The following is a 21,844-nucleotide window of genomic DNA, read 5'->3' as shown; positions in this document are numbered from 1 at the left end:
ATGGGGGACACACAGGACTGAATGGTTCTCTAGTGGGGGTTGTTTGCATGGCTCTCTTTTGCAGCTCAGCAAAGGACCTTAGCCCATGAGCTCTGGGCCTGCACACAGTGCTGCTGTTTTCCTGACCCTGTGCCCAGGGCTGCGTGACTGGTGCCCGTTGCCATACCTGGTTTACCCTGTTCAGTTAGTCCATTTCCACGTGGCAATGCCGAGCCAGGTGCAGGCACAGTCCTGTCTCAGGGTCTTGCCTCTGCCTGGAAGGCTCTCTCCTCACCTTCCAGTGGCCTTTTTGTCACTTTGGTCTCTGCTGGACCATCGTCCGACATCCCCCAGGCCCCTTTGCTGCATCCTGCTGCTCTGCTCACAGATTAAAAACACCTGCCCTCTCCATCACCATGGTGAGTGTGGTTACCATCTGTAACCATTCAGAATTATTACAATATGATTGACTATATTCCCGGCGCTGCACTTTTTCATCCCTTTAACTTATTACTTTATAATTGGAAGCTTGTACTGCTTTATGCCTTTCCCCTGCTTTTCCCATCTCCCACCCCCTCCCCTATGGCAACCCCCAGTGTGGTCTCTGTATTTATGATTGTCGAGTCACTGTGCTGTACACCTGAAGCTGATGAGATGGAATGTCATCTATACTCCAGTAGCAGGTCCAGTGAGCAGGCAGAGCTAAGGTGTCTGTGGCTGACAGGTGTGGACTGGTCCTGATGGGGAAGACTGGCCAGTGCCAGTCCCACCTACTGGCTGCCGGGGCTGCCCCCTGCCTGGCTGTGCTGCTCACAGCAGCTGAGCTGTGAGGGCACCAGGCCCGTTTGGTTGCCGCAGGAAATGTGCTGTGGAAGAGGGGGGCGCAGTGCAGCAGCGCGGGGGCGTTTACTGCTGCAGGCTGGTGGGGCTGCCAGCCTGCTACTATGTTCTTACTCATCAGCCTCCTCCCAGGACACCCTGCCTCCAGCCCAGTCCCCCTCTCCGAGGCTGCTTCCTTCCTCTGAAACTCTGAGCCAATTCTGCACTTGCAGGTATTGGCACTCTGTCTTGCTAAATATTTGGGGAGTTCTGCTTCCATCTCCCCCACATCAGCTCATTCCATCTTTGCTCAAAAAGGATCACCTGCTCACTGTGGGGAAATGGACCTCCTGCTGTTCTGATCCTGTCTCAGAATCACGTTTAAGGAGGAGAAGTCAGATTCCTTGGCCTGGGGCAGGGCCTGAGCGCTGAATTTTGAACGCTGCCTGGGCGATTTTACTGTGCAGTCCGGGTCGACAACCACGGAATCAGATGGTCCATGATATGGCCCCGTCTGAAAAAATATTCGTGCATATTTTTGTACATAAATATATGTATATTTTTCCCACTAGAGAAAGCTGGGCTCTCACTGGCACCACCTGTCTTACTACTCAACCCTCACTTTCTTCCTGCCTCAGTTTCCTTATGCGTGAAATGGGCATACAAATAGAACCTACTTCACTTGGCTGTCCTAAGGATTAAACAGCTCTACTACCTCCAGATTCCGTTATCTGACCTTGGCTCATTGCTAACAACCATTTGCTACAAAAATAGCATCTCTTTTCCGAAAAGGGGAGGGTATTCTTTTCGGAGGCATTTGGGGTTTGAGAAGCACAGACGGCCCTTCCTTACCTGTACAGAGAGGGTTTTAAAGTTAACTTTGGGACCGTCCCCTGGGAGGGCTGGATGGGAAACTCAAAGAGTGGGCCTAAGGCGACACGAGCAAAGGCCACCAGCGCAGACGTTAGGTGCAGGTGAAAGATGCTCCCCTCCCGGGGCTACCGAGGCAGGACGTGCTGACAGGCCCCCGCCGCTCCCGCAGCCGCCCCCCGCCCGCCGCAGCGCCCCCCGCCCCCCGCCCGCCGCGCGCCTCCCCGATCAGATTTCCCGTGCGCCCCGCGCGCCGCTCCTCCCACCTCCTCGGTGCCCTGCGGAGGGAGGCCGCCCTCGGCCCGGCCCGTCTCCTCCGCGGACCCGCCGCGGGCCCCGGGCTCTGCGGTTCGCGGGAGGCTCCCAGCTCGCCGCGGCTGCAGCCCAGCCGCCGCCGAGGGAGTGCGGGGCGCGCGGTAAGGGCCGGGAGGCGCGCGGGCGCCGGAGCCCCCGAGGTGCTGGCGCGGGGGACGCAGTGGGCGCGGGGCCTGGTGGGCGCGGGGCCCGGAAGGCGCGGGGTCCCCGGGCAGTGCGGGAGCGGGCGGCCAGGGTAGCCCGGGAGGTATTGGCCCGGGGGACACGGGGGCTCGAGGGGCGCGGGGGCCAGGGAAGGGAGGGCGCGGGGAACGGGCGCGGGAGGGCTTGGGGTGCTTTTGACCGCGCGCACTTCCAAGACCGCGTTAGTGCAGGTTGCCCCTTTTCCTTTTAAATCCCTCTTTCTCTTTTAACATTGAGGAAAATAAAATGGTTACAGATCAGTTCCATCCACTTGATAAAACAGTGCATTCTTTAAAAAAATTCACCTTTTTGGGGGTAAGAACATTTAAGTTCTATTTCTCTAGGCAAACTTCAATTTCAAAGCCCAGTGTTTATAACTACAGTCATTGTGTCATTCGTTAGATCCCCAGAACCTCTCCTTATTACCGTCCCCCTCCGCCCCGGAGCCCTGCAACCATTTTTCTACTCTGTGGGTTTGACTCTTAATTTTTAAGATTCCACGTGTAAGTGATAGCAGGGAGTATTTGCCTTGGTCTGGTTTATTTCATTTAGCATGATGCCCTCCACATCAATGTTATGGAAATCAGCAGGATTTCCTTCTTTTTAAAGGCTGACTAATATTCCATCTCATGTTTATATCACATTTTCTTCATCTGTCATCCGTCCAGAGGCACTTAGGCTGTTTCTACACCTTGGATATTGTAATAATGCTGCCATGAGCACGGGAGAGTGCAGATATCTTTAGGAGATAATGTTTTCATTTACTTTGGATTGGATGCTCAGAAGTGGACTTGCTGGATCATAGGCTAGTTGTATTTTTAATTTCTTGAGGAACCTCCATGTGGTTTTCCGTAGCTGCTGTGCCAGGTTACAGCCCTGCCAGTGGCATCCTCACCTGCATGTGTTGTCTCTTATCTTTTCTGTAATAGCGGTCCGAACACGACATCTCCTTGTGTTTTGACTGGCACCTCCGTGAGGGTGAAGATGTTGAGCGTGTGTTCATGTACCTGTTGGCCATGTTTACTTTCTTTGGAAAAATGTCTGTTAGATCCTTTGCCCACTTTTTATTTGGGTTGTTATTGTTATTTGGTATTGATGATAATGTATTCATTTATGAAATATTTTAACCAGTCAGACACTGAGGAAGTTGTGTTAGTGGTTGGGCACAGCAGTGCAATTTATGATTAGGGAATTAACATGGAATAGAAACATCTCACAGTTAAAATGAATAACCCAGTCTGGGAAAAAAAACCCCAACAAACCCACAAATGCCCCCCAACAGCACAGGAGGGTTTTGAAGTTGTGGAGAGGATGAGGAAGGAGTCTCTTTAGTTCATTCCCAAATGCATGAGGTGCCTTAAGATTTTATAATCAACATTTTTACAATATCTGTACCAGTGTGTGTGTGTAATATGTGCAGTAAATACTGCTTCTACCCTGTTTTTAAAATTGTTTGTTTCACTTTTTTTGTTTGTCGTTTGCTTAGGTTCCTGATTTGTTGGGGATAAATACAGCTTCCAATAATAGAAGGCCCTTTCCACATCTGCAGTAATCAGATGCTGTGGAGTTATTTTTCACTCTTCTTTTATATTAGCCTGACAAACATAGAAATCTTAGTTACGTATTTATCTTCAGAAAATGTTAGCATCACCTCCCATCTCCTATCTCCCTCATTTGCTATTTCTGCCCTTACACTGTGAGATGGAGGGGTAGAGTTGAAAGAGGATAGAGATCTGGGTTGGGAAGTGCCTCATTCCAGTGACTGGGATGGGAATGGCTGTTGAGTAGAGAATATTATAGACAGGAAATTCCTGGAGTCCCATTTGAAGGTAAATGCATGCTGAATCAGCCCAGCCTTACCTGTAATAAAATACTTCAGTTAAGTTATATAGTCCATCTTTTATGTGTTTCCTCTTCAACAAGGGTGGTAATATGCCACCTGTTTCAAATAAGGAGCACTTCATAACTTTGCTTTAGTGAAATAAGTCAGAGAAAGACAAATACTGTATAACCACACTTGCATATGGGACCTTGAAAAAGAAAAACTGAATTCACAGATTAGAGAACAAGTTGGAGGTCACCAGAGGCAGGGGTGGGGGTCTGGCAGATGGGTGAAGGAGGTCAGAAGGTACAAACTTCTATTTAGATATTTCCCTAAAGTGTCACCTCAAAAAACTGACAAGGACAGTGTTGTCTTCCCAGAGGTTCTTCCAGCCCCAGCCCCTTTTCCTCTGTAGGATTTCTGAGTAGGTGCTTTGAATAAACCAGGGCTTCTGTTAATATCTGATTTTCTGAGATTCGACATACGTGTCCAGGCCTCTGTGTTGGGTGCTAATCTTCATCCTTTCCCGGTGGACACCAGCACACAGCTGTCCTTCCCCCCGTGCCGCTCACCGACCGCAGGCACTGGACAACTGCGGCCCCAGGCCAGTTCAGGCCGATACTGGAAGGGCTCCAGGGGCACGATTGCCTCCTTCCTGGGCATGGGGTTGGCCTTGGGCTCCGAGCCAGGCACTGGTGTCCCAGGGGAACCTTTGCCTCCCCAGGATGCTTGTCCATTGGCTGAACTTCTGATCAAATTTCTACTTGGTTTTCTTCCAGGACTAGGTCCTGGTCTTGAATCCTGGTTCCAATAGCTGTGAAACGTGCTCAGCCCTTGTCAGCGTCTCCCCAGGTGACTGGCTTGCTGACTGGGATGAAGCTGATAGATGTTGAGCTACCACATTCCTGTCCACTGGAATGCAGCTGTCAATAGTCAGGGGCTCAGAGCCTTCTTTCTGCCCCCTGCCCCGTTGGCACCCTTGGATGATGCCAGGTTTGTAGTCTCCTGGGGTGGTCTGCTGACTTCTCTCGTGCTCCCCTCGGCATGCCTCTGCTTCCCTCTCCACCCCCAGGGGAGCCCCTCGAATGGGAGAGGGCCCCTCCCAGGCCTCTAATGCAGACCCTTCTCCATTGCCCTTGGCTGAGTTCGGGGGTTCCTGTGTGGTTGGCCTTGTGCAGGCTTTAATTAGATTTTTCGTTGCCTACTGATGGAGAGAGTTATCTGAGCCTGTGTGTGAAGAGGTAAGGAGACAGGGTGGGAAAGATGATTTACAGAGATTTTGACAACTAGTGTGGCCTTCAGGGGAAACCAGAATTAGAAGATTTAAGTATTGTGTAATGAAACTCATATGAAAAGCAAATCAACCAGAATTTATATCTAATTTTCAACATTTTTCCTATAGTCTCAATAGAAGAAAAGGAGCCAGAAGTGGTCTGGGACCAAGTTGGGTAAATAAAGTTGCTGATCATCCATTCACTCATTCAACAAATATTTATATAGTGATGGAGTTTGGGCCCTGGGCCAGGTGCTGTGTTCACACCCCAGCTCTGTCGGGAACTTGTTACGTGACCGTAAGCAAGTTCCTTGATTTCTCTGGGCCTCAGTTTCCTCAACTGAAATCAGAGATAATATTGGTACTTATTCAGAGGGAGCAGTTAGGAGAATTAAATTAAATTTCCGTATATATAAAGCTTTAGGCCAGTGCCAGTACGTAAGTGCTACATAGGTCATAGATACTATTATTATTATTTGCCTGTTATGTGCCAAGCACTTTACTGTGTTGAATAAGATTGTTTTGGATCAAGAGTGAGGTATGAAAATAAAATAACGGAACTAGTTTTCCGTTATTGGATGAAAAAAAAAATCTCGGTTTTAAAAGTAATGCCCCCCCCCCCCAAATGTGCTCCAACTCTTTTGAGCAATAGCAGAATTGCTGGAATAAAATGACCAATGTCAGGGGCCCAGTATTTAATTTGTTGCCCCAATCCTTTTATTTAGCCTCTGACTTTGTATAATTATCTGAAGCCATTCCTGGGCGTTGCTGTTGAAGTTTACAACTCCGCCTATTCTGTTTCTGATGAAAAATTCCAAATCAATCTCCAGGCTAGACGTGTTCCAAGTGGCAATGAAACCAGTGACAGAGAATCATCCAGCCGCCCAGGGGTGTTTCTCTTCTGCTTCCTGAGCATCAGCAGGGCCTGTGGGCACACTTCCAGCCCACTTGCGGGACAGTGTCTTTTTCCAGACTGGCTTCTTCATTGTCTTTCATGCACTTCTCCCCCTTTGCGCTCCCTTCTGTCCTGTGGGACTTACACGTATTCGCTCTGCCATTGTTCTCTCTGCCAAGTATCTTTAACAAAGCAGGTTCAGATGCACCTTTAGATATAATCTGAGTGAATTATTCTTAATTGTTTCTCTTCCTACATGAAATTAATTTTTTTCTTTTCCTTTCTTTAGTTTGTGTTATGGTTATCAGGGTTTATCTACTTTTTTATTGCCTGAGGATATGAAGGAGGAGGAGGTGTAGCTGGAATCATGGATGATTATGGTTGGTAGATATAGTCTTTCTGTTCGTCCTATAATTTTTTTACAAGTTGCTTTCAGGGTATATCAGGTTTGGGATTGCCTCCACATTGAGGATGTAGCTTGGAAGCATTAAAAAATTTTTTTCTTCAAATTGTCAGGTATTTCAAACATAGGGGAATAACTCACAAACCGTATGCAGCCCACCCCCAGCTCTACTGAGCTCTGACCCCACCTAGCCAATTTTTTATCTGTTTGATTTCCCCATTAGCGTATGGGATGCATTCCTCACAAACTGTTCTAGGATCAAAAAATTTGGACAACTCTGCATATGAATATTTTTTTTGAGATTCACTCTGCATATTAACTTTGTAAAAATTTCCAAAAGTCATTCATTAAAGAAGCCTGTTTAATTTAGTTTATTCCAGTGGTTCTCCAACTTGCAGACCCATCTGTCCCCATCCTGCATTACCCCCAACCACACTCAGGTCCTCTTGATGTCTGCTGGGGTACAGTTTGGGAAATCCTGCCAAGGATAAAGGACTCCACATTCCCTTTGGTTTTGGTTCCTTTCTGTCCTTTTCTTTTTTCATTGATAGTCTTATTGGCATATAATATCAATATCAGAAATTTTACTCATGAAGTTTACAATTTAGTGAACCCCAAATTCCATTTCATTATCATGGTAAAATATACAAGAATTAATTTGACCTTTTTTTTACAATTCCATGAATTTAGTACATTCATACCATGGTGCAACCATCCCTACAATCTAGTTGCAGAACATTTCCATTACTTCAAAAGGAAACCCTGAACCCGTTAGTAGTCACTTCTTCCCACAGTCCCCAGCTGCTGGTACCCACCATTCTACTTTCTGTCTCTATGGATTTGATTGCTGTAAGGACCTCAAATAGGTGGAATCCTACAGTATTTGTCCCTTTGTGACTGGCTTATTTCACTTAGCACAATGTCTTCAAGGCTCATCCATGTTGTAGGATGTATCAGACTTTCTGTACTTTTACAGGCTGAATAGTATTCCACTGTATGTATTGATCACATTTTGTTTATCCATTCATCCATCAATGGACACTTGGGTCGCCCCCACCTTTTGGCTATGAACATGGGTGTACAAATAACCTGTTTAACTCCCTACTTTCATTTTTTTGGGGGGTATATGCTCAGAAGTGGAATTACTGGATCATATGAATAATTCTATGTTAAGTTTTTTGTGGAACTGCTATACTCTTCCCCAGGGTTCCACCATCTTACATTGCTATCAGCAATGCACAAGGTGGTTGAGAAAATGGGCAGTTTCTTGACATATTGGTCAACACTTGTTAATTTCTTTTAAAATTTATTTTTATAATAGAAATCCTAGTGGGTATGAAGTGGTATCTCATTGTGGTTTTGATTTATATTTCCTTAATAATTAGTGATGTTGAGCATCTTTTCATGAGTTTACTGGCCATCTGAATATCTTCTGCGGAGAAATGTCTATTCAAGTCCTTGGCCATTTTTAAATCAGGTTGTGTGTTTTTTGTTGTTGACGAACTTCTACTTGTTCAAAGATAAGATGCTCTTACTGTCATGAACTTTCCTTCTGGGAAAGATGTTGCCTGGCATTTCTTCTTTTCTGCTTTCCTCTCTCCATCATCATTCTCCATCAGTCACCATTTATTACTCCTACTAGTTTGTCCTGTTCTCAGGCTTGACTGAATAACTCCATTCCTTCCCTCCCCTTTCTGCATCTGATGTTTTATACCCTTGTCTCTTTAGCTGTTGGTTCCTTGGATGGAAAGTGTTTTCAAGCCAACTGCCCTCTATCATCTTCCTTTTCTTCCTAAAGGCTTGTCATCTCTTCTCTGTATTTAGCCACAGCTATTCCACTGAAGCTGCATTTTGGAAGTTTGAGAGCTTCTGGCTCCAAGTTTTCTGTAGGATTGACACTTATGATGACCCCTCCCTTCTTTAGGCTCCTTGGTCCCTGGGACACTTATCTGTGACACCAAGAAGGGACTTGAGCAGGGGCCACTGAAGCTGCATTTTGGAAGTTTGAGAGCTTCTGGCTCCAAGTTTTCTGTAGGATTGACACTTATGATGACCCCTCCCTTCTTTAGGCTCCTTGGTCCCTGGGACACTTATCTGTGACACCAAGAAGGGACTTGAGCAGGGGGTGTGGACCCTGGGGTGTGTTTGCCTGGTTGTAGATTCTGGCTTTAGCCACCAACGCAGTCTAGGACCCAGGCCAGTGACTTCACTGTGCAGGCTTCTCCTCAGTAGAGGAGAACAATAACACCCACTCTGTAGGTGTGTGGTGAGAACTGAATGGATACTCCCAGGAAAAGCGCTTAGCACAGTGGCTGGCACACAGGAAGTGATAATGCTAGTCACTATGGGGGCATTAATCTGGTTTATCTCTAATGTAGCCAATTGATCCCTTTTCACCTCAATTTTTCCCTCCTGAGCCTTGTTTTCTAAATTCTATTATTTGCTCTTTGTTATTCTGTTCCTAGACATTAACTCTCTGTTGCCATTTCAATTTCCTCCTTTATGCAGGCAGATTCTAACCAGGTCTCCTTTCTACATTTTAGTAGGAGACTTCCTGTGGCACAAAACTGTGCTGTAAGGACACAGTTTTTGGAGGACATTTTGACCCTCTCAAATCACGCTCTGCCAGCTGTGCCCCCACTAGCTCATACACAGCCATGTCAGTTTCACTTCAAGTCTGGAAGAATTTTATCTTTTCCCAACTTCTACAAACTGCATTAGTTTGAAGATGAAATTACAAGTGTCACCTGCCCCGTGAACCTAATGGGACCCTGTCAAGTGATTATATCCCAAGCAGATTTAAGAAGGGATTGTAGGGCTTTACAGATCAAAGTAACATACCAGAAGGCTTAGGTGTGAGCTGGAATATTGCCTGAGTGCTTACTAGTTCCTGGGTACAATGAAGTACTTTTTTGACTTTCACAAAAACTTGAGGAAGTCATAGTATTTTATCATTTTGTAAGCTTTCTATTTCTCATTTATAGAGAAAATGGAGTCTTAAGAAGGTCAATATGCCTAGTATCTCATAGCTAGCAAGTGGCTGACTTAAGATTAGATCCAGTTCCCTTGGGTTCCAGACACAGAATGCTTAACATTATGTGTCTCCCATATGTATCATTCCCCATTTTCCATTTCTCATTTTATTTTTCCCTGACCCCCTTTCTGTATGTTTTGGATATGCTACCACATAGTCCATTTGAAAGAGAAGGTGTGTGTGTATTTTTCAGGAATATTTTGTTTTAATGTTTGAATTAATTCAATCCTGTTTTTAGTTTTATTCCTCCTGCTCTTTTCTATAATTTCTATTTTCTAATTCTTTGAGAGCTTCGTCCTTTTTTCCTTTCTTTTCTCTAATAATGTTAAGGTGATGTGTTTGCCTCTGAAAGCAACTTTGAACATATCCTAAGGAATCATATCAAGTGTTCTCATTTGCTTTGTTTATAAGTAATCTGGTATTATACACTTAATTTCTCCTTTGACCTCATAATTAATCTTCTTTATTTCTAAGTGATTGGGATTTTTGATGATCTTGATGAAACTTAAATTCCTAGTTTTGTTGCTTTGTGGGCAGGATGATGGCTGATTAGTGTTTTCCTCTTACATCTGTGTACAGTTACATTGCCATTCAGAAATACATGCAGTTATAGTAAGGGAAATGCTGGTTTAAAATGAAAATGACTAGGATTTGAAAACAATGCTTGTAAGTTGGTTATTTTAGTTTAAATTTGCTCCAGCTGACAAGGTTTGTTTCTTTCTATTACTAAAATAGAATATATACTGTCAATGAAATTCTTAGGGCACATTGCCAGTTTTGGTTTTAATAGGAAAACTGTCCCAGCCTCTTGTGTAACAACCAGCCCTCAAAGCCAGATACCAGTGAGAGAAGGAAGAGTTGTCGTCAAGTCAGATGGAACAATAGGACCATCTAACAAACCCATCAGTGTTTAACAATTTTATTGAGCTTCTATAAAGTGACATATTTTCACTGTGAATCATTTCACATTAAAATATGTGGTTTTCCTGCCAAAGTTATCTTTTGGGAAAAGCTCTTGTACTTTCAACCAGATTTAGAGTGCAGTGAATGGGAGCTGGAAGCAGACTCCACAAGAGGCCCAAATGCCGGAGGGGGAGAGGCCTGAGCATCTGGGTCTCGAATCTGTTAATATTCCCTGTGGCGTTCTTAGCCCCACCCCCCAGACACTCCTGACCCCGTGGCAGGGACTCATGCAGGCCACTTGGGCATTGGTGATTCAGGTTGGTAAAGGTTCTGGCTTCCTCTATCGATTCGTGGTTGTCTGTGCTGGGTTTTCAAGTGAGAAACAGTGAAAGACGCAAAGAGGTGACTGGCATTTGACTGGGAGATGACGTTGGCGTGTTAGCATTTTCTTTTTCCATTTGGGGGAAGGTGGTTTCTGGAGATCCACTGAAAGTCTGTGATGGCCTAGCAGTGGTCAGAGGAAAGAAGGCAGTGCCGAGGCGGTAAGATGAGGCAGAAACACCAAAGCGAGGGTGGAACAGCTGAGTGGGAACAGCTTTCCAGCTGTTTTCAAGTCTTTACTGTCACCATTTGTCTACTCTTTAGTGACTGTTCTTGCCTGTAGAGTTTTCTCCAAGCAGAAACAAAAATCTAGTGTTGAAAATTTATATGGAAAAAACCCTTTTCCCTTTCAAAACCTGCATAGAGAGAGGCGGAAGCACTGACAGAACTAAATGCAGTGTCGCTGGTGGGTGGAATTCCACCTGATTCTGCTACTGTGCTTGCTGCTTAGCTAAGTGCATGAAAGGTGCATTGCAGATATCCAGGTAATAACTCTTCTGAGTAGCTTATTCATTTATTCACTCAGTAAATGTTGAAGTGTTCTAGGGCTGCCATAACAAAGAACTACGGAACGAGTGGTTCACACGGAGACATGGACCCCCTCACAGCTCTGCAGGCTTGGGGTCCATGCTTGAGGTGGCACCAGGGCTGGCACGAGGGCCGTGACATGGAATCTGTTGCATCCTCTCTGCTGGGTTTCTGGCAGTCTTTTGCGTCCTTTCCTTGTGGGAACATCACCCTGATCTCTGCGTCCAACTTCACATGTTGCTTTGTGTATGTGTGTGCCTGTGCCCAAATTACCTGTTTTAAAAAGGACACTAGCCTTATGGGATTAAGGACCACCCTACTCCTGTACGACCTCATCTTAACTAATTACATCTGCAATGACTCTATTTCCAAATAAGGTCACATTCTGAGTCCTGGAGGGGAGGGGTAGGACATCAGCATATGAGTTTGGGGGGAACACAGTTCAACCCATAACAGTAAATTTTTTTCTATGCACTTGGTAGATGTTTACTGAGCATCAGTTATGTGAAAAGTATGGTATGAAGTATTAAGACTTAAATAAATATGAATAAGTTACTTCCTGTCCCAAGCCCCTCATCATAAAGTAGGAGAGAGACATACACACAAATAATCATGCTCAGGTGGAGCTGTGGTCAAGGTCTGCCCAAGGAATGGCGGTGGCACCAAGAGAAGGAAAGGTTGAGCCTGCTCCTTGGGGGGGTGTCAGGGGAAACTTGCGAGCCAGGCCTGAAGGCATTACAGGAAGCTGCCTCGTTGGCCATAGGCATTCTGGGCAGAAAGAGCAGTATTTGTGGAACTTCACACCGTCTTGCGGCAGGAGTGTCAGTGCACTGTGGCCGTAAGGGGTTGACGCTGGAAAATTTTAAGTGTTGGAGTGAAAATTGGAATAAGTAATTGTGCTTACCATCTGTATTGCCTTGTCTGCCAATGTGCTTTAGCCTAAACACTGGTTTAGCTATTGGACCTGTGTTTTTAAAGGTTCTTCTGATGGACAGCACGGAGGCTGGAGTGGCAGAGGTTAAGAAGAGTCTTTTGCTAAAGCAGTGGAAGTGGGTGTGGCTCTGGCACTTGTGTCCCTGAATGGATTCTCAGCCGGGAATGAGGAGTGGAACTTGAGACATGTGTGGATGTCCCGTTGGCTTTTGGATCTGGAGTTAGGCAAAAAGTGTGGATGGGCAGCATGAATTTGAGGGTTATTTTGTGTGTAAGCATGGGAGAGGATAACATCAGGAGACTGTGTCCATTGCAAGAGAGGGTGGGTGCACACCTGAATTTCACGGGTGGGATGAGAAAGAAGAGCCAACAGAGAGTCGGGGTGGAAAATCAGGGAGGTCAGAGGTGAAGCAGAGGAGACACTGAGGAAGCCCAGGCCTGCGGCTACGAGAGCGGAAGCTTGGGTGGAAACAAGTAGGTCGTGGCGATGAAACCTGGGTCAGGCCAGCATGCCTTGTGGCTCAGTCTTGATGCTCTGTCTTTCAGAGTCTCATCAACACTTCGATACGCAAAAAGCAATCTGAATCTTTACTGAAATCTTTCAAAGAACACCGAAGGTGATTCCAGTCATAAGGACCAACAATTTTTTCTGAGTGAACTTTTGGTTTGCAATCATACTTAAAGTAGAGATTCACATAGGGGGTGGCTGTCATCTTAAAAGGAAAAATCAACACCATTTGCTTTGCTCATTATTAATATGTATTGTCGCCGGAACTGATGAGGAAGAAATTCACAGCCTCATCTGGACAGAAGCCTGGATCCCGGACTATGGACATTTTCTACTGGAGAAGCTTGAATGTCATGAGGACAGGGGTGGAGGTGTGAATGTGGAAATCCCCTGAGAGGAAGGCTATCGCTCACTGAGGCCGGGAGAGTGTCCTTTATTTTTTGGTCATAGACTCTGCTCAGATTATTTACTTCCAATTATTTATTCAGCAAGTATTTGTGTATCTCTTACTATTTCCTTCCAACTGTCCTAAGCCTTGGGGTTCCTAGGTCTTGGGGCTGTAGCAAGGCAGATATGATATCCTATCATTCCTATGCCAACCTTTTCCTGACCCAGAGATTCCCAAAGGGAAGTGACCATTGGAATCCCCTCGTAGAAGGCAGGGTGATTTAGGTCTGGGAGCAGGGGAGCGGCTGCCATGAGTCACCCATAGGGGAAGTGGGTGTATTCAGGTGCTCCAGCTGTTGCACAAGGGCCATGAGAGTTTGCCGGACTCGCTGTCTTGTGCCACGGTCCCTTGGTAATAAGAAAATTTTAGAAAGTAGGTGTGACTCGGTAGTAATTGTCACAACTGTGATAAGGTGTTCCCAAGTTCAGTAATTTGGGGAAGTCCAGTTTACATGGGTGAGATGGTTGTCATGTGCAATGACACCCATGTTACTTGCTTCTGCATGTGTGTGACACTTGGAAGTACAAGTTGGTTAACAGAATATTGTGATGGAGGTGCTTGACAAGGCCTGCACTGTGAGCTGGGTAAGAATATTTGTAACTAACACAATGTATATACACAAATGGCCATTGTGAAATTTGTTGCTAGGGTGTCATGTAGAAATGTGCTTTCTTAAGAAGACTACAAAGATGTTTGCCCAATCCTTCCTTCCAGTGGCTAATTCTTCTCAAATGTCTACTGTTTTACTCTTCATGGCTCATATTTGTAAATGAAAGTCTAGGTTGACCAGTCTTGGAAGCTGGAGGGTAGTCTGTTGGCAAGCGTGTAGGTCAGTGTTTGAATCATAAAAGCGGGGGCCTTAACCCTCCCCCATCAGCAAGTTTCTTGGCTGAGTACCATGGCCTCAAAATTTTGTCCAGAGCTGGGGCACAGGGTCCTGCTTCAGGCCAGGCCAAGTGATCTTGAGCCCAATGGGCAGAAGTTATGAGGTGCTGCTCTATTTCTGTTTGAAAAACAAGGCTCATTCCCTAGTCATGTGTCATCAGAAGAATCCTTCTACTTTCCTGAAGACAATCAGCAAGTGACAACAGGCCAGAGGAAGCTACGTGATCGCTGTGTAGGGTGAATGACAGGCATAAGAAAGCAGTTCATCATCTCGAGGTAGATACCGCCCATCTGTTACAAGAGGATCCACTGTGGAATGAGAATGTTCTACCACATCTCCTGCAGTGAAACTGAGGGCATAAAACAGCTCACACTCAAAGGATGTTGTTGCCGAGGAGAAATGATAATTGCAGTTCCCGATGGTAGCCTTAAGAGTGCAGAGTGTGTCTGCCTGGTGGACGAGACAGCCGATGTTTGGATTCAGCCTTTTGCTTGTGGATTTCTGTGGTGTCTTCTGTCAGGGCTGAGAGGTGGCTGTGGGGGATGAAGTCCGTGGACAGAAAGTTGTCCCACAGTTAGAGGAAGTAGGAGGAGGGGGACAATCTCCATGTGCCAGGAAGTGTGAAGTTATTAACATCAGGAGGCTGTTCTGGAGGCTGGCTGCTTCTGGAAGATCCTCTTCTGCCATGTAGACGAATCAAGTGTGCTTTTGTGTGCACAGCATGGTGTATGGTGTGTGCACTGTTTTCTGAATGAAGGTTATTTCCATCCTCTGAATCATCGTAGGCTTCCCTCTGGGGCCAACAGGAAAATACGGTAACTAAGGCTCTTTGGGTGCCACTGGGTCCCCCTTTCTCTCTGTGCATCTTTTCACTCTCCTTTATGCTGGAGCAGCCTGACCTTCCATATCTGAGCCCTCCTAGTAACAGGCCGCACCCCTTCTCAGTGTGAATAGCACCGGGCGAGGCTTGACATTGCTTCTCTCCCATTGAAATAAGCCAGGTTCTATTCCTTTTTTTTTTGGTATCATTAATCTACAATTACATGAGGAACATTATGTTCACTAGACTCCCCCACCACCAAGTTCCCCCCACAAACCCCATTACAGTCACTGCCCATCAGCGTAGTAAGATGCTGTAGAATCACTATTTGTCTTCTCTGTGTTGCACAGCCCTCCCAGTGCCCCCCCACATTATACATGCTAATCGTAAGTCCCACTTTCCCCCCCACCCACCTTATCCCTCCCTTCCCACCCATCCTCCCCAGTCCCTTTCCCTTTGGTAACTGTTAGTCCATTCTTGGGTTCTGTGAGTCTGCTGCTGTTTTGTTCCTTCAGTTTTTTCTTTGTTCTTATACTCCACATATGAGTGAAATCATTTGGTACTTGTCTTTCTCTGCCTGGCTTATTTCACTGAGTATAACACCCTCTAGCTCCATCCATGTTGTTGCAAATGGTAGGATTTGTTTTCTTCTTATGGGTGAATAATATTCCATTGTGTACATGTACCACATCTTTATCCATTCATCTACTGATGGACACTGAGGTTGCTTCCATTTCTTGGATATTGTAAATAGTGCTGCAATAAACATAGGGGTGCATCTGTCTTTTTCAAACTGGGCTGCTGCATTCTTAGGGTAAATTCCTAGAAGTGGAATTCCTGGGTCAAATGGTATTCCTATTTTTAGTTTTTTGAGGAACCTCCATACTGCTTTCCACAATGGTTGAACTAATTTACATTCCCACCAGCAGGGCAGGAGGGTTCCCCTTCCTCCACAACCTTGCCAACATTTGTTGTTGTTTGTCTTTTGGATGTTGGCCATCCTTACTGGTGTGAGGTGATATCTCATTGTGGTTTTAATTTGCATTTCTCTGATGATAGCGATGTGGAGCATCTTTTCATGTGTCTGTTGGCAATCTGAATTTCTTCTTTGGGGAAGTGTCTGTTCAGATCCTCTGCCCAGGTTCTATTTCTTTTGAGAAATAATTCAAGTGTTGTGAAATGGACATAACAAAAAATGCCTGATGCTCTGAAAAACTTTGCCAAACAAAAATTTCATCCCAAGGAGATGCCATATAAAGAAGGCGTTTTCTTGTAAGAAAATGTATCCAAGTTGTAAAGAAGCGTGATTTGGCTTTTGGCGACATGGGCATCTTCTCATTGCTTTTTCAAAACTTTCCTTTGAGACAAGAAATAAGTGCTGGTGAAGATGTGGAGAAATGGGAACCCTCCTACACTATTGGTGAGAATGTGAGCTGGTGTAGCCACTGTGAAAAGCGGTATGGAGATTCCTCAAAAAACTAAAAACAAGAAATACTATATGACCCAGTAATTCCACTTCTGGGAATTTATCTGAAGAAAATAAAATCCCTGATTTGAAAAGATATATGCACCCCTATGTTTATTGCCAAGTTGTTTGCAGTAGCCGAGGTACGGAAGCAACCTAAGTATCCATCAATAGATAAATTGATAAAGAAGATGTGCTACATATACAATGTAATATTGTATATACAGTGGAATATTATTCAGCCACTAAAAAAATCCTTCCATTTACAACAAGAATGATGGAACTAGGGGATATTTTGTTCAATGAAATAGGACAGGCAGAGAAAGACAAATACCATATGATTTCACTTATTTGTGGAATCTAAAAACAAAACAAAATGAACAAAACAACAGTAGACTAAGAGACACTGAGAAGTGACTGGTGGTTACCATGGGGGAAGGGTTGGGGTGGGTGGGTAGGTGGGGCAGGTGAGGTGGATAAAGAGGCACTTTCTCAATCATAATGTAAGTTGGTCACAGGGATGGTAGTACAGCGTTGAGAATATAGCCAATGATTCTGTAACATCTTCCTATGCTGACAGATAGTGACTGCACTAGTGGGGGTGAGAATTTAATAATGTGGGTAACTGTTGAACCCCTGTGTTGTATACTTGAAACCACTGTAAGATTGTACATCAATGATACTTGAAAAAAAAAAGAAGTTAAAAAAAACCTGTCCTTTGGGCATTTGCATGGCAAATACCATGTGTTGGCAGAAGCTACAACGGTGAAAAATACAGAAAATGGTCCCTGCTTTGTCCTTCTGGAGTTACCCACCAGGGAAGTCCAAGGTTTGCACAAAGAAACAATAAATTAGGACCCCATTAATGACATTGACAAATAGCCTACAGTGGGTGCCCTGAGCAGTAAATACAAGAGTGGCTTTGCTGAGGACCTGGTCGTGGGGGACAAACTGGAGTTAGCTGGGCAGAAGTGGGGTTGGGCGGCTGGAGAAGGGTGGATGAGGCATGGAAACCCACATAGGGAGGGACATTGGCACAGGAGGGAAAGAAGGGGTCTGTTTAAGATGCTGGAAGAGAACCGTGGGGCCTGAGGGTAGAGGCAGGGGGCTGGAACAGATAATGCGGGACTAGGCTTGTTGATAAGGAGCTCGTATCATCTTAAAGATCAGCTGAACTCGTTTGTCAAGCAATGCTATTTCAAGCCCTCCTAAATTAGGATGCATCGCATGGAAGCACCATCCAACTCAACACTGGCACTGTTCCCACTGCCTGTTTAGGGCACTTCATGTACACTGAAATCTGGCAGGCCATGATTTCCAGAGTGATCACACTCCCTGTTTTAATTATTTTTCTTCCTTCCCTACCCTGTTCCGGTGGTTTGCATGCTGAACTTTTACCACTCTAGAATTTTCCAGCAGGACCAGTCCAGCAGCCTAGATTCTATGGCTCTGCCATTCAGACCACAGGTGTCCAGAAGACTCCGGGAGATGTTGTTTGAGCGAAATCTCTTGTGTTTGTTTCAAGGTGTTTATGTGGTGCTGAAGAATATTATCTTCCCTTTATTTCACCAGACCCAGGCAATCAAAGAGCTTTACCAGATTTTTCAGATTCTTGTAACATGGTTGATTGTGCAAGATAATCAACAACTCAGTTAATGACATCCTGCTGCATCCTTTTTTGTCACGTTATCAATTTGCTTTGTTTACTTTTTGGACAGAAGAAAGGTTCTAATTCTGAGCTTACTGAAGCAATCAAAAGCTTATTTTAAAAAGCCCATTGGAGAGCAGCCTTCCTAAATCTATGGGTACCATTTCTTTTTGCTCCTTTTCACACTATGGGTAAAACTGTTCAGTAAAATCGTTTAGTATTATTTGGCCTGTTCAGAAAAGAATGCTTCAGAGGTTTAAAAGAATCAGGTTTCAAAAACCTTGGTTTCTGAAGGTTTGGGAGCTGCAAGTAAACCCATTAAAAAAAGAACATCAGACAGTGCCTCAGCAGGGGTTAGGGCACAGAGGGAGGGGACGGAGCCTGAATGAGTACAGACCCCTGTGCTATAGTCCCGTCTCTCCCTTTCTGAGTCCAAGTCACCAGACTGGGTGAGGCTATTGTCAACATGTTCAGAAGAGAGGGTCCAGAAGTGGAGCTTCCCAGTGGGAAGCACAGCTAATAGCCCGGAACAGAGTGACACTTTCCTCTGTATAGTAAGCTCATCTGATGAGGGGGATCAAAGGAGAGTCCCGGGGCTGCTCGCCGTGGCCAGATGCTCCTTCTACATAGCAGGTGCCCGTGAATGCTGGGAGATGATCCCTGCTGTGGACCGACTTGTTGCCCCAAGTTCATATGTCAGTGATGGTATTTGGAGGTGAGACCTCTGGGAGCTAATCGGGGTTAGATGAGGCCATGAGGGTGGGGCCCCAATGATGGGATTAGTGCCTTTCTAAGAGGAGATGCCACAGAGTGTCCTGCTTTGTGCATTCTTTCTCTCCCTGCCATGTGGGGGCACAGTGAGAAACCGGCTGCTGCAAGCCGAGAAGAGGGCTCCCCCAGAACTCCCCTGTGCTGGCAGCCTGATGTTGGGTTCCTTGCCTCCAGAACTGTGAGAAAGAAGTCTGGGGTTTGAGCTTCCCTGTCTGTGGTATTTCATTATGGCAGCTGGAGCTGCCTAAAACGTCACCCCCGAAAATGCCTTTCTAAAGCTCAGAATTCATGGGTCCTGGGACCAGAGCTTGTTGGTCTGAATCCTGGGCTCACTCTCCTCAGTTGTTGGTTTGACAGCAGAGGCTTCTCTGTTGTATTATAGGTAGAGGACAGAGGCCCTACCAGACCCCAGACTCATCAGTCTGTCAAGGCTAGAGAAGGACTGTGGGCCCCTGGTGTCCTCAGAAAAGGCTGGGCTCCTCATGGGCTCTTCCAGGCCATGCTGAGCCCGCCCTGCCTCTCTCCAAACTCACTTGCAAGCTTTCCTTCTGCACAGTGCCCTGTTTCTGGAACCCACCAGGCCCTTCTGGATTCCCTGCCTCTGCCTGTCGGCCTCCCCAGAGCAGCTCTCCTGCATGTCTGCAGGCAGACCTCTGTTCTCTCCTCTGCCTTGTCAAAGAAAAGCCAGAGCTGGACAGTGGAAAAGCAGCAAAACCAGGTTCTTCTATTCAGAACGACTGCAACTGGGGAAAGAGAGGCTGGCATAGGGCTGGGCTCACCTCTGAGTGTGGCGCGGACATGTCGGGACTTATGGCCAAGCAGTGGGGCAGGGGCGGGAGGCAGGGGATGGGGAATTACTAAGAGGAGACCTCAGGAGCCAGGGGGATTTTGACTACCTGACCCCACAGGACCCATGACGAAGCAGGCCAGGCTGACCAGACCCTGAGCCTGGGGCCGAGGAATTTGATCATATGTTGAGGGTGGGGTGTTCTGGCTAATCCAACCCCCAAGGACTCTGGTTAAAAACTGGGCAAGGCACAGGCGCCGTGGGAGTCTGAAGGTGGGGGCCTCACTGAGAAGGGGCTCAGAGGTGCCTGACTGGAGTTGTGGGGGGTCTTATCAGCTTGCCCGCCACCTGCTGTGTCAGTGATGCAGCTAGAGCGGCTGCTCTGCTTGTCCTGTGGGCTGTGAGCCCCTGGTGCCTGGGCCTCTGCCTGTCACAGTGAGGTGTCGGGGGCGGTCCCCTGAGGTGGCAGGAGGGCGTGGGAGGAGGGCGCAGTGCCTGGGGCGCCATGGGCTCCACCAGGGCTCCTCCGATGGGATGTGTGCCCGTCTCAGGTGGTCAGCCTCAGCAGATGGGCACAGGACACTCCTGAAGCCGGGCTGGTGGGATGCTTCACTAATACAACCTCCCAGGGCCACCAGCAGCATGAAAGGCTGATGAGGAATGAGATTTTTGTTCACTGTGCTTGGTTGAACTGATGAGATGATGTAAAAGGCAGAGAAAAAAACCATTCCTCGCTGGGTGGGAATGCTTGAATCCCCTTCTCACAAAAGGCGGGCCCCCGGCACCCTCCACACCCTTCCCCTACAGACCCCAGAGCAGTCGGGTGGCTTGGCCATGGCCAGGGGACACCTTCTATTGGCCCTCTGTCGAGCTGCCGCAGGAGCCAGTCTATGGCAAGACATTTTGTAAATAGGAGAAGGATTGAAATAAAGCTGATGGTTTATTTTGCTAATTTGAGAAAAAATTTAAATAGCCAGTACCATAATTTTTTCCATACAATTAAAAAAGATACTTTATCAAAAAAGTGGTAAAACTGTGCAGTGCAAAAATGCCCCACTGTACTCGAGCCCAGCCCCGATCCCAGGTCCTAGCTCAGCGTTGGCCCAGTCAGGTGGGGAGACCAGCTCAAAACGACACCGGAGACGACCTGGGAGTGGGTGGAGATAAGGGGCAGGCTCTCCACCCTCCGGGATTCCCACGTTGCCACCCTCCCTGCCCTCGAAGCTCTGTGTTGTTAGTTTTGTGCTGTGACCTTCTCTCAGTTCAGACATGTGAGCCCGTCCACCGTAGGCTGAGGAAGACCCTGGGCAGCCGAGCAGGATGAACACCCTGGGGTCTGACGCCTGGGATGGGAAAAGAAATGTCATTCTGATTTTCACAAACCTCTAACTGAAATTTAGCACCTCCTTGCATGGTGAATACAGGCACTGCATTAGTTCGCTAGGGTGGTTGAACAAGGTACCACAAATTTGGCAGCTTAGACAACAGAAACGTACTGTCTCACAGCCTGGAGGCTGGGAGCCCAAGACCCAGGTGCGGGCAGGGCCACCTCCTCCTGCGGCCAGGAGGGGGCATGCGCCCCAGGCCTCTCCCCGCTTCGGGTGTGCAGTGACCTTCCTTGGGGTTCCTTGGCTTGCAGAAGCAGCAGCCTGACTTCACCCTCCGTCCTTCCCTGGTGTCTCCCTGCGTGTGTTTGTGTCCCCATTTCCAGTTTTATATAAAGACACTGGACCAGGGCCCACTCTAATGACCTCATAACTTGGTAAAGGCCCTGTTTGGGTGAAGACCCTCCAAATAAGGTCACATTCTGAGGTCCTGGGAGTTAGGACTTCAACCTATGAATTTGGGGGACACAGTTCAGCCCGTAACAGGCACTGAGCCACACAGTAGTGGAGCCTGTGACTTCGTTTCCAGAAGAAACTCTGGTAGTTTCACATCACATGATAGTAGGTGTAGACATTTCCAAATATGGGTAAAGCTCATGCTGTCTTCAAAATTAAGGTAGTTATTAGAGCTAGAAAGCGTTTTTAGATGCAATAATGGAGACTGCATATATTACTCGCAGACTTTAGAAAATAGTTTGATAAATTTATTTTGGCATAACCGATTTCCTTTATAATCCTATGTTTTGTTTTATAAACTGTGTTAAAAAGATCTGTGATATAAAAATGCT

At 46.4% G+C, this 21,844-nt stretch overlaps 1 protein-coding gene across 1 annotated transcript in view; it reads left to right on the top strand.

Annotated features, from left to right (window-relative positions):
- Nucleotides 1-1,949: 1,949 nt before the first annotated feature.
- The window catches only part of B3GALT5 (beta-1,3-galactosyltransferase 5), a 32,449-nt gene continuing 12,554 nt past the window's right edge, over nucleotides 1,950-21,844 (top strand). Inside the window, exon 1 of the mRNA XM_037014609.2 lies at nucleotides 1,950-2,084. The gene's annotated coding sequence lies outside the window, so the exon portion shown is untranslated. The remainder of the gene's footprint in view (nucleotides 2,085-21,844) is intronic.

The sequence above is a fragment of the Manis javanica genome, chromosome 3 (genome assembly GCF_040802235.1).
Source record: "Manis javanica isolate MJ-LG chromosome 3, MJ_LKY, whole genome shotgun sequence".
NCBI classification, from domain to species: domain Eukaryota; kingdom Metazoa; phylum Chordata; class Mammalia; order Pholidota; family Manidae; genus Manis; species Manis javanica.
Note: the sequence above shows the minus strand (reverse complement) of the source record. Positions and strands in the feature narration are given on the sequence as shown.